Raw genomic sequence first — 12,106 nt, 5'->3', positions numbered from 1 at the left:
AGTAGTGTTCCCTATAGACATCTAGAAAGGTGTCAGTAGTGTTCCCTATAGACATCTAGACAGGTGTCAGTAGTGTTCCCTATAGACATCTAGACAGGTGTCAGTAGTGTTCCCTATAGACATCTAGACACATGTCAGTAATGTTCCCTATAGACATCTAGACAGGTGTCAGTAGTGTTCCCTATAGACATCTATACAGGTGTCAGTAGTATTCCCTATAGACATCTAGACAGGTGTCAGTAGTGTTCCCTATAGACATCTAGACAGGTGTCAGTAGTGTTCCCTATAGACATCTAGACACGTGTCAGTAGTGTTACCTATATACAGGTGTCAGTAGTGTTCCCTATAGACATCTAGACACATGTCAGTAGTGTTCCCTATATACAGGTGTCAGTAGTGTTCCCTATAGACATCTAGACAGGTGTCAGTAGTGTTCCCTATAGACATCTAGACAGGTGTCATTAGTGTTCCCTGTAGACATCTAGACAGGTGTCAGTAGTGTTCCCTATAGACAGGTGTCAGTATCCCTAGACAGGTGTCAGTAGTGTTCCCTATAGACATCTAGACAGGTGTCATTAGTGTTCCCTGTAGACATCTAGACAGGTGTCAGTAGTGTTCCCTATAGACAGGTGTCAGTAGTGTTCCCTATAGACAGGTGTCAGTAGTGTTCCCTATAGACATCTAGACAGGTGTCAGTAGTGTTCCCTATAGACATCTAGACAGGTGTCAGTAGTGTTCCCTATAGACATCTAGACAGGTGTCAGTAGTGCTCCCTATAGACATCTAGACAGGTGTCAGTAGTGTTCCCTATAGACAGCTAGACAGGTGTCAGTAGTGTTCCCTATAGACATCTAGACAGGTGTCAGTAGTGCTCCCTATATACATCTTGACAGCTGTCAGTAGTGTTCCCTATAGACATCTAGACACGTGTCAGTAGTGTTCCCTATAGACATCTTGACAGGTGTCAGTAGTGTTCCCTATATACAGGTGTCAGTAGTGTTCCCTATAGACATCTAGACAGGTGTCAGTAGTGTTCCTTATAGATAGCTAGACAGGTGTCAGTAGTGTTCCCTATAGACAGGTATCAGTAGTGTTCCCTATAGACATCTAGACAGGTGTCAGTAGTGTTCCCTATAGACATCTAGACAGGTGTCAGTAGTGTTCCCTATAGACATCTAGACAGGTGTCAGTAGTGTTCCCTATAGACATCTAGACAGGTGTCAGTAGTGTTCCCTATAGACATCTAGACAGGTGTCAGTAGTGTTCCCTATAGACATCTTGACAGGTGTCAGTAGTGTTCCCTATAGACATCTAGACACGTGTCAGTAGTGTTCCCTATAGACATCTTGACAGGTGTCAGTAGTGTTCCCTATATACAGGTGTCAGTAGTGTTCCCTATAGATAGCTAGACAGGTGTCAGTAATGTTCCTTATAGATAGCTAGACAGGTGTCAGTAGTGTTCCCTATAGACAGGTATCAGTAGTGTTCCCTATAGACATCTAGACAGGTGTCAGTAGTGTTCCCTATATACAGGTGTCAGTAGTGTTCCCTATAGACATCTAGACAGGTGTCAGTAGTGTTCCCTATAGACATCTAGACAGGTGTCAGTAGTGTTCCCTATATACAGGTGTCAGTAGTGTTCCCTATAGACATCTAGACAGGTGTCAGTAGTGTTCCCTATAGACATCTAAACAGGTGTCAGTAGTGTTCCCTATAGACATCTAGAAAGGTGTCAGTAGTGTTCCCTATCTAGACAGGTGTCAGTAGTGTTCCCTATAGACATCTAGACAGGTGTCAGTAGTGTTCCCTATAGACATCTAGACAGGTGTCAGTAGTGTTCCCTATAGACATCTAGACAGGTGTCAGTAGTGTTCCCTATAGACATCTAGACAGGTGTCAGTAGTGTTCCCTATAGACATCTAGACACGTGTCAGTAGTGTTCCCTATAGACATCTAGACAGGTGTCAGTAGTGTTCCCTATATACAGGTGTCAGTAGTGTTCCCTATAGACATCTAGACAGGTGTCAGTAGTGTTCCCTATAGACATCTAGACAGGTGTCAGTAGTGTTCCCTATAGACATCTAGACACGTGTCAGTAGTGTTCCCTATAGACATCTAGACAGGTGTCAGTAGTGTTCCCTATATACAGGTGTCAGTAGTGTTCCCTATAGACATCTAGACAGGTGTCAGTAGTGTTCCCTATATACAGGCATCAGTAGTGTTCCCTATAGACATCTAGACAGGTGTCAGTAGTGTTCCCTATAGACATCTAGACAGGTGTCAGTAGTGTTCCCTATAGACATCTAGACAGGTGTCAGTAGTGTTCCCTATAGACATCTAGACAGGTGTCAGTAGTGTTCCCTATAGACATCTAGACAGGTGTCAGTAGTGTTCCCTATATACAGGTGTCAGTAGTGTTCCCTATAGACATCTAGACAGGTGTCAGTAGTGTTCCCTATAGACATCTAGACAGGTGTCAGTAGTGTTCCCTATAGACAGGTGTCAGTAGTGTTCCCTATAGACATCTAGACAGGTGTCAGTAGTGTTCCCTATAGACATCTAGACAGGTGTCAGTAGTGTTCCCTATAGACAGGTGTCAGTAGTGTTCCCTATAGACAGGTATCAGTAGTGTTCCCTATAGACATCTAGACAGCTGTCAGTAGTGTTCCCTATAGACATCTAGACAGGTGTCAGTAGTGTTCCCTATAGACATCTAGACAGGTGTCAGTAGTGTTCCCTATAGACATCTAGACAGGTGTCAGTAGTGTTCCCTATAGACATCTAGACACGTGTCAGTAGTGTTCCCTATAGACATCTAGACAGGTGTCAGTAGTGTTCCCTATAGACATCTAGACAGGTGTCAGTAGTGTTCCCTATAGACAGGTGTCAGTAGTGTTCCCTATAGACATCTAGACAGGTGTCAGTAGTGTTCCCTATAGACATCTATACAGGTGTCAGTAGTGTTCCCTATAGACAGGTGTCAGTAGTGTTCCCTATAGACAGGTGTCAGTAGTGTTCCCTATAGACATCTAGACAGGTGTCAGTAGTGTTCCCTATAGACATCTAGACAGGTGTCAGTAGTGTTCCCTATACACATCTAGACATGTGTCAGTAGTGTTCCCTATAGACAGGTGTCAGTAGTGTTCCCTATAGACATCTAGACAGGTGTCAGTAGTGTTCCCTATATATAGGTGTCAGTAGTGTTCCCTATAGACATCTAGACAGGTGTCAGTAGTGTTCCCTATAGACATCTAGACAGGTGTCAGTAGTGATAGACAGGTGTCAGTAGTGTTCCCTATAGACATCTAGACAGGTGTCAGTAGTGTTCCCTATAGACATCTAGACAGGTGTCAGTAGTGTTCCCTATAGACATCTAGAAAGGTGTCAGTAGTGTTCCCTATATACATCTAGACAGGTGTCAGTAGTGTTCCCTATAGACATCTAGACAGGTGTCAGTAGTGTTCCCTATAGACATCTAGACACATGTCAGTAATGTTCCCTATAGACATCTAGACAGGTGTCAGTAGTGTTCCCTATAGACATCTAGACAGGTGTCAGTAGTGTTCCCTATAGACATCTAGACAGGTGTCAGTAGTGTTCCCTATAGACATCTAGACACGTGTCAGTAGTGTTACCTATATACAGGTGTCAGTAGTGTTCCCTATAGACATCTAGACACATGTCAGTAGTGTTCCCTATATACAGGTGTCAGTAGTGTTCCCTATAGACATCTAGACAGGTGTCAGTAGTGTTCCCTATAGACAGGTGTCAGTAGTGTTCCCTATAGATATCTAGACAGGTGTCAGTAGTGTTCCCTATAGACATCTAGACAGGTGTCAGTAGTGTTCCCTATAGACATCTAGACAGGTGTCAGTAGTGCTCCCTATAGACATCTAGACAGGTGTCAGTAGTGTTCCCTATAGACAGCTATACAGGTGTCAGTAGTGTTCCCTATAGACATCTAGACAGGTGTCAGTAGTGCTCCCTATATACATCTTGACAGCTGTCAGTAGTGTTCCCTATAGACATCTAGAAAGGTGTCAGTAGTGTTCCCTATATACAGGTGTCAGTAGTGTTCCCTATAGACATCTATACAGGTGTCAGTAGTGTTCCCTATAGACATCTAGACAGGTGTCAGTAGTGTTCCCTATAGACATCTAGACAGCTGTCAGTAGTGTTCCCTATAGACATCTAGACACGTGTAAGTAGTGTTCCCTATAGACATCTAGACAGGTGTCAGTAGTGTTCCCTATAGACAGGTGTCAGTAGTGTTCCCTATAGACATCTAGACAGGTGTCAGTAGTGTTCCCTATAGACATCTAGACAGGTGTCAGTAGTGTTCCCTATAGACATCTAGACAGGTGTCAGTAGTGTTCCCTCTAGACAGGTGTCAGTAGTGTTCCCTATAGACATCTAGACAGGTGTCAGTAGTGTTCCCTATAGACATCTAGGTGTCAGTAGTGTTCCCTATAGACATCTAGACAGGTGTCTAGACAGGTGTCAGTAGTGTTCCCTATAGACATCTAGACAGGTGTCAGTAGTGTTCCCTATAGACATCTAGACAGGTGTCAGTAGTGTTCCCTATAGACATCTAGACAGGTGTCAGTAGTGTTCCCTATAGACATCTAGACAGGTGTCAGTAGTGTTCCCTATAGACATCTAGACACATGTCAGTAATGTTCCCTATAGACATCTAGACAGGTGTCAGTAGTGTTCCCTATAGACATCTAGACAGGTGTCAGTAGTGTTCCCTATAGACATCTAGACAGGTGTCAGTAGTGTTCCCTATAGACATCTAGACAGGTGTCAGTAGTGTTCCCTATAGACATCTAGACACGTGTCAGTAGTGTTACCTATATACAGGTGTCAGTAGTGTTCCCTATAGACATCTAGACATGTGTCAGTAGTGTTCCCTATATAGACAGGTGTCAGTAGTGTTCCCTATAGACATCTAGACACGTGTCAGTAGTGTTCCCTATAGACATCTAGACAGGTGTCATTAGTGTTCCCTGTAGACATCTAGACAGGTGTCAGTAGTGTTCCCTATAGAGGTGTCAGTAGTGTAGACAGGTGTCAGTAGTGTTCCCTATAGACATCTAGACAGGTGTCAGTAGTGTTCCCTATAGACATCTATACAGGTGTCAGTAGTGTTCCCTATAGACAGGTGTCAGCAGTGTTCCCTATAGACAGGTGTCAGTAATGTTCCTTATAGATAGCTAGACAGGTGTCAGTAGTGTTCCCTATAGACATCTAGACAGGTGTCAGTAGTGTTCCCTATAGACATCTAGACAGGTGTCAGTAGTGTTCCCTATAGACATCTAGACAGGTGTCAGTAGTGTTCCCTATAGACATCTAGACAGGTGTCAGTAGTGTTCCCTATAGACATCTAGACAGGTGTCAGTAGTGCTCCCTATATACATCTTGACAGCTGTCAGTAGTGTTCCCTATAGACATCTAGACACGTGTCAGTAGTGTTCCCTATAGACATCTTGACAGGTGTCAGTAGTGTTCCCTATATACAGGTGTCAGCAGTGTTCCCTATAGACAGGTGTCAGTAATGTTCCTTATAGATAGCTAGACAGGTGTCAGTAGTGTTCCCTATAGACAGGTATCAGTAGTGTTCCCTATAGACATCTAGACAGGTGTCAGTAGTGTTCCCTATAGACATCTAGACAGGTGTCAGTAGTGTTCCCTATAGACATCTAGACAGGTGTCAGTAGTGTTCCCTATAGACATCTAGACAGGTGTCAGTAGTGTTCCCTATAGACATCTAGACAGGTGTCAGTAGTGTTCCCTATATACATCTTGACAGCTGTCAGTAGTGTTCCCTATAGACATCTAGACAGGTGTCAGTAGTGTTCCCTATAGACATCTAGACAGGTGTCAGTAGTGTTCCCTATATACAGGTGTCAGTAGTGTTCCCTATAGATAGCTAGACAGGTGTCAGTAATGTTCCTTATAGATAGCTAGACAGGTGTCAGTAGTGTTCCCTATAGACAGGTATCAGTAGTGTTCCCTATAGACATCTAGACAGGTGTCAGTAGTGTTCCCTATATACAGGTGTCAGTAGTGTTCCCTATAGACATCTAGACAGGTGTCAGTAGTGTTCCCAATAGACATCTAGACAGGTGTCAGTAGTGTTCCCTATATACAGGTGTCAGTAGTGTTCCCTATAGACATCTATACAGGCGTCAGTAGTGTTCCCTATAGACATCTAAACAGGTGTCAGTAGTGTTCCCAATAGACATCTAGAAAGGTGTCAGTAGTATTCCCTATAGACAGGTGTCAGTAGTGTTCCCTATAGACATCTAGACAGGTGTCAGTAGTGTTCCCTATAGACATCTAGACAGGTGTCAGTAGTGTTCCCTATAGACATCTAGACAGGTGTCAGTAGTGTTCCCTATAGACATCTAGACAGGTGTCAGTAGTGTTCCCTATAGACATCTAGACAGGTGTCAGTAGTGTTCCCTATAGACATCTAGACAGGTGTCAGTAGTGTTCCCTATATACAGGTGTCAGTAGTGTTCCCTATAGACATCTAGACAGGTGTCAGTAGTGTTCCCTATAGACATCTAGACAGGTGTCAGTAGTGTTCCTATATACATCTAGACACGACAGTCAGTAGTGTTCCCTATAGACATCTAGACAGGTGTCAGTAGTGTTCCCTATATACAGGCGTCAGTAGTGTTCCCTATAGACATCTAGACAGGTGTCAGTAGTGTTCCCTATAGACATCTAGACAGGTGTCAGTAGTGTTCCCTATAGACATCTAGACAGGTGTCAGTAGTGTTCCCTATAGACATCTAGACAGGTGTCAGTAGTGTTCCCTATAGACATCTAGACAGGTGTCAGTAGTGTTCCCTATAGACATCTAGACAGGTGTCAGTAGTGTTCCCTATAGACATCTAGACAGGTGTCAGTAGTGTTCCCTATATAGACAGGTGTCAGTAGTGTTCCCTATAGACATCTAGACAGGTGTCAGTAGTGTTCCCTATAGACATCTAGACAGGTGTCAATAGTGTTCTATAGACAGGTGTCAGTAGTGTTCCCTATAGACATCTAGACAGGTGTCAGTAGTGTTCCCTATAGACATCTAGACAGGTGTCAGTAGTGTTCCCTATAGACAGGTGTCAGTAGTGTTCCCTATAGACAGGTGTCAGTAGTGTTCCCTATAGACATCTAGACAGCTGTCAGTAGTGTTCCCTATAGACATCTAGACAGGTGTCAGTAGTGTTCCCTATAGACATCTAGACAGGTGTCAGTAGTGTTCCCTATAGACATCTAGACAGGTGTCAGTAGTGTTCCCTATAGACATCTAGACAGGTGTCAGTAGTGTTCCCTATAGACATCTAGACAGGTGTCAGTAGTGTTCCCTATAGACATCTAGACAGGTGTCAGTAGTGTTCCCTATAGGTGTCAGTCCCTATAGACATCTAGACAGGTGTCAGTAGTGTTCCCTATAGACATCTAGACAGGTGTCAGTAGTGTTCCTATAGACAGGTGTCAGTAGTGTTCCCTATAGACAGGTGTCAGTAGTGTTCCCTATAGACATCTAGACAGGTGTCAGTAGTGTTCCCTATAGACATCTAGACAGGTGTCAGTAGTGTTCCCTATAGACATCTAGACATGTGTCAGTAGTGTTCCCTATAGACAGGTGTCAGTAGTGTTCCCTATAGACATCTAGACAGGTGTCAGTAGTGTTCCCTATATACAGGTGTCAGTAGTGTTCCCTATAGACATCTAGACAGGTGTCAGTAGTGTTCCCTATAGACATCTAGACAGGTGTCAGTAGTGTTCCCTATAGACAGGTGTCAGTAGTGTTCCCTATAGACATCTAGACAGGTGTCAGTAGTGTTCCCTATAGACATCTAGACAGGTGTCAGTAGTGTTCCCTATAGACATCTAGACAGGTGTCAGTAGTGTTCCCTATAGACATCTAGACAGGTGTCAGTAGTGTTCCCTATAGACATCTAGACAGGTGTCAGTAGTGTTCCCTATAGACATCTAGACAGGTGTCAGTAGTGTTCCCTATAGACATCTAGACAGGTGTCAGTAGTGTTCCCTATAGACATCTATACAGGTGTCAGTAGTGTTCCCTATAGACATCTAGACAGGTGTCAGTAGTGTTCCCTATAGACATCTAGACACGTGTCAGTAGTGTTACCTATATACAGGTGTCAGTAGTGTTCCCTATAGACATCTAGACACATGTCAGTAGTGTTCCCTATATACAGGTGTCAGTAGTGTTCCCTATAGACATCTAGACAGGTGTCAGTAGTGTTCCCTATAGACAGGTGTCAGTAGTGTTCCCTATAGACATCTAGACAGGTGTCAGTAGTGTTCCCTATAGACATCTAGACAGGTGTCAGTAGTGTTCCCTATAGACAGGTGTCAGTAGTGTTCCCTATAGACATCTAGACAGGTGTCAGTAGTGTTCCCTATAGACATCTAGACAGGTGTCAGTAGTGTTCCCTATAGACATCTAGACAGGTGTCAGTAGTGTTCCCTATAGACATCAGGTGTCAGTAGTGTTCCCTATATACAGGTGTCAGTAGTGTTCCCTATAGACATCTAGACAGGTGTCAGTAGTGTTCCCTATATACAGGTGTCAGTAGTGTTCCCTATAGACATCTAGACAGGTGTCAGTAGTGTTCCCTATAGACATCTAGACAGGTGTCAGTAGTGTTCCCTATAGACAGGTGTCAGTAGTGTTCCCTATAGACATCTAGACAGGTGTCAGTAGTGTTCCCTATAGACATCTAGACAGGTGTCAGTAGTGTTCCCTATAGACATCTAGACAGGTGTCAGTAGTGTTCCCTATAGACATCTAGACAGGTGTCAGTAGTGTTCCCTATAGACAGGTGTCAGTAGTGTTCCCTATAGACATCTAGACAGGTGTCAGTAGTGTTCCCTATAGACATCTAGACAGGTGTCAGTAGTGTTCCCTATACACATCTAGACATGTCAGTAGTGTTCCCTATAGACAGGTGTCAGTAGTGTTCCCTATAGACATCTAGACAGGTGTCAGTAGTGTTCCCTATATATAGGTGTCAGTAGTGTTCCCTATAGACATCTAGACAGGTGTCAGTAGTGTTCCCTATAGACAGGTGTCAGTAGTGTTCCCTATAGACATCTAGACAGGTGTCAGTAGTGTTCCCTATAGACATCTAGACAGGTGTCAGTAGTGTTCCCTATAGACATCTAGACAGGTGTCAGTAGTGTTCCCTATAGACATCTAGACAGGTGTCAGTAGTGTTCCCTATAGACATCTAGACAGGTGTCAGTAAGTGTTCCCTATAGACATCTAGACAGGTGTCAGTAGTGTTCCCTATAGACATCTAGACAGGTGTCAGTAGTGTTCCCTATAGACATCTAGACAGGTGTCAGTAGTGTTCCCTATAGACATCTAGACAGGTGTCAGTAGTGTTCCCTATAGACATCTAGACAGGTGTCAGTAGTGTTCCCTATATACAGGTGTCAGTAGTGTTCCCTATAGACATCTAGACACATGTCAGTAGTGTTCCCTATATACAGGTGTCAGTAGTGTTCCCTATAGACATCTAGACAGGTGTCAGTAGTGTTCCCTATAGACATCTAGACAGTGTCATTAGTGTTCCCTATAGACATCTAGACAGGTGTCAGTAGTGTTCCCTATAGACAGGTGTCAGTAGTGTTCCCTATAGACAGGTGTCAGTAGTGTTCCCTATAGACATCTAGACAGGTGTCAGTAGTGTTCCCTATAGACATCTAGACAGGTGTCAGTAGTGTTCCCTATAGACAGGTGTCAGTAGTGTTCCCTATAGACAGGTGTCAGTAGTGTTCCCTATAGACATCTAGACAGGTGTCAGTAGTGTTCCCTATAGACATCTAGACAGGTGTCAGTAGTGTTCCCTATAGACATCTAGACAGGTGTCAGTAGTGTTCCCTATAGACATCTAGACAGGTGTCAGTAGTGTTCCCTATAGACATCTAGACAGGTGTCAGTAGTGTTCCCTATAGACATCTAGACAGGTGTCAGTAGTGTTCCCTATATACATCAGACAGTGTCAGTAGTGTTCCCTATAGACATCTAGACAGGTGTCAGTAGTGTTCCCTATAGACATCTTGACAGGTGTCAGTAGTGTTCCCTATATACACAGGTGTCAGTAGTGTTCCCTATAGACATCTAGACAGGTGTCAGTAGTGTTCCTATAGACATCTAGACAGGTGTCAGTAGTGACAGGTGTCAGTAGTGTTCCCTATAGACATCTAGACAGGTGTCAGTAGTGTTCCCTATATACAGGTGTCAGTAGTGTTCCCTATAGACATCTAGACAGGTGTCAGTAGTGTTCCCTATAGACATCTAGACAGGTGTCAGTAGTGTTCCCTATAGACATCTAGACAGGTGTCAGTAGTGTTCCCTATAGACATCTAGACAGGTGTCAGTAGTGTTCCCTATAGACATCTAGACAGGTGTCAGTAGTGTTCCCTATAGACATCTAGACAGGTGTCAGTAGTGTTCCCTATAGACATCTAGACAGGTGTCAGTAGTGTTCCCTATAGACATCTAGACAGGTGTCAGTAGTGTTCCCTATATACAGGTGTCAGTAGTGTTCCCTATAGACATCTAGACAGGTGTCAGTAGTGTTCCCTATAGACATCTAGACAGGTGTCAGTAGTGTTCCCTATAGACATCTAGACAGGTGTCAGTAGTGTTCCCTATAGACATCTAGACAGGTGTCAGTAGTGTTCCCTATATAGACAGGTGTCAGTAGTGTTCCCTATAGACATCTAGACAGGTGTCAGTAGTGTTCCCTATAGACATCAGTAGTGTTCCCTATAGACAGGTGTCAGTAGTGTTCCCTATAGACATCTAGACAGGTGTCAGTAGTGTTCCCTATAGACATCTAGACAGGTGTCAGTAGTGTTCCCTATAGACATCTAGACAGGTGTCAGTAGTGTTCCCTATAGACATCTAGACAGGTGTCAGTAGTGTTCCCTATAGACATCTAGACAGGTGTCAGTAGTGTTCCCTATAGACATCTAGACAGGTGTCAGTAGTGTTCCCTATAGACATCTAGACAGGTGTCAGTAGTGTTCCCTATAGACATCTAGACACGTGTCAGTAGTGTTCCCTATAGACATCTAGACAGGTGTCAGTAGTGTTCCCTATATACAGGTGTCAGTAGTGTTCCCTATAGACATCTAGACAGGTGTCAGTAGTGTGTCAGTAGTGTTCCCTATAGACATCTAGACAGGTGTCAGTAGTGTTCCCTATAGACATCTAGACAGGTGTCAGTAGTGTTCCCTATAGACATCTAGACAGGTGTCAGTAGTGTTCCCTATAGACATCTAGACAGGTGTCAGTAGTGTTCCCTATAGACATCTAGACAGGTGTCAGTAGTGTTCCCATCTAGACATCTATAGACAGGTGTCAGTAGTGTTCCCTATAGACATCTAGTGATCAGGTGTCAGTAGTGTTCCCTATAGACATCTAGACAGGTGTCAGTAGTGTTCCCTATAGACATCTAGACAGGTGTCAGTAGTGTTCCCTATAGACATCTAGACAGGTGTCAGTAGTGTTCCCTATAGACATCTAGACAGGTGTCAGTAGTGTTCCCTATAGACATCTAGACAGGTGTCAGTAGTGTTCCCTATAGACATCTAGACAGGTGTCAGTAGTGTTCCCTATAGACATCTAGACAGGTGTCAGTAGTGTTCCCTATAGACATCTAGACAGGTGTCAGTAGTGTTCCCTATAGACATCTAGACACGTGTCAGTAGTGTTCCCTATAGACACAGGTGTCAGTAGTGTTCCCTATAGACATCTAGACATGTCAGTAGTGACAGGTGTCAGTAGTGTTCCCTATAGACATCTAGACAGGTGTCAGTAGTGTTCCCTATAGACATCTAGACAGGTGTCAGTAGTGTTCCCTATAGACATCTAGACAGGTGTCAGTAGTGTTCCCTATAGACAGGTGTCAGTAGTGTTCCCTATAGACAGGTGTCAGTAGTGTTCCCTATAGACATCTAGACAGGTGTCAGTAGTGTTCCCTATAGACATCTAGACAGGTGTCAGTAGTGTTCCCTATAGACATCAGGTGTCAGTAGTGTTCCCTATAGACAT

The sequence above is a fragment of the Oncorhynchus gorbuscha genome, linkage group LG18, assembly GCF_021184085.1.
Source record: "Oncorhynchus gorbuscha isolate QuinsamMale2020 ecotype Even-year linkage group LG18, OgorEven_v1.0, whole genome shotgun sequence".
Taxonomy (NCBI): domain Eukaryota; kingdom Metazoa; phylum Chordata; class Actinopteri; order Salmoniformes; family Salmonidae; genus Oncorhynchus; species Oncorhynchus gorbuscha.
The sequence above is the reverse complement of the archived record's forward strand: the minus strand, read 5'-3'. Positions refer to the sequence as shown.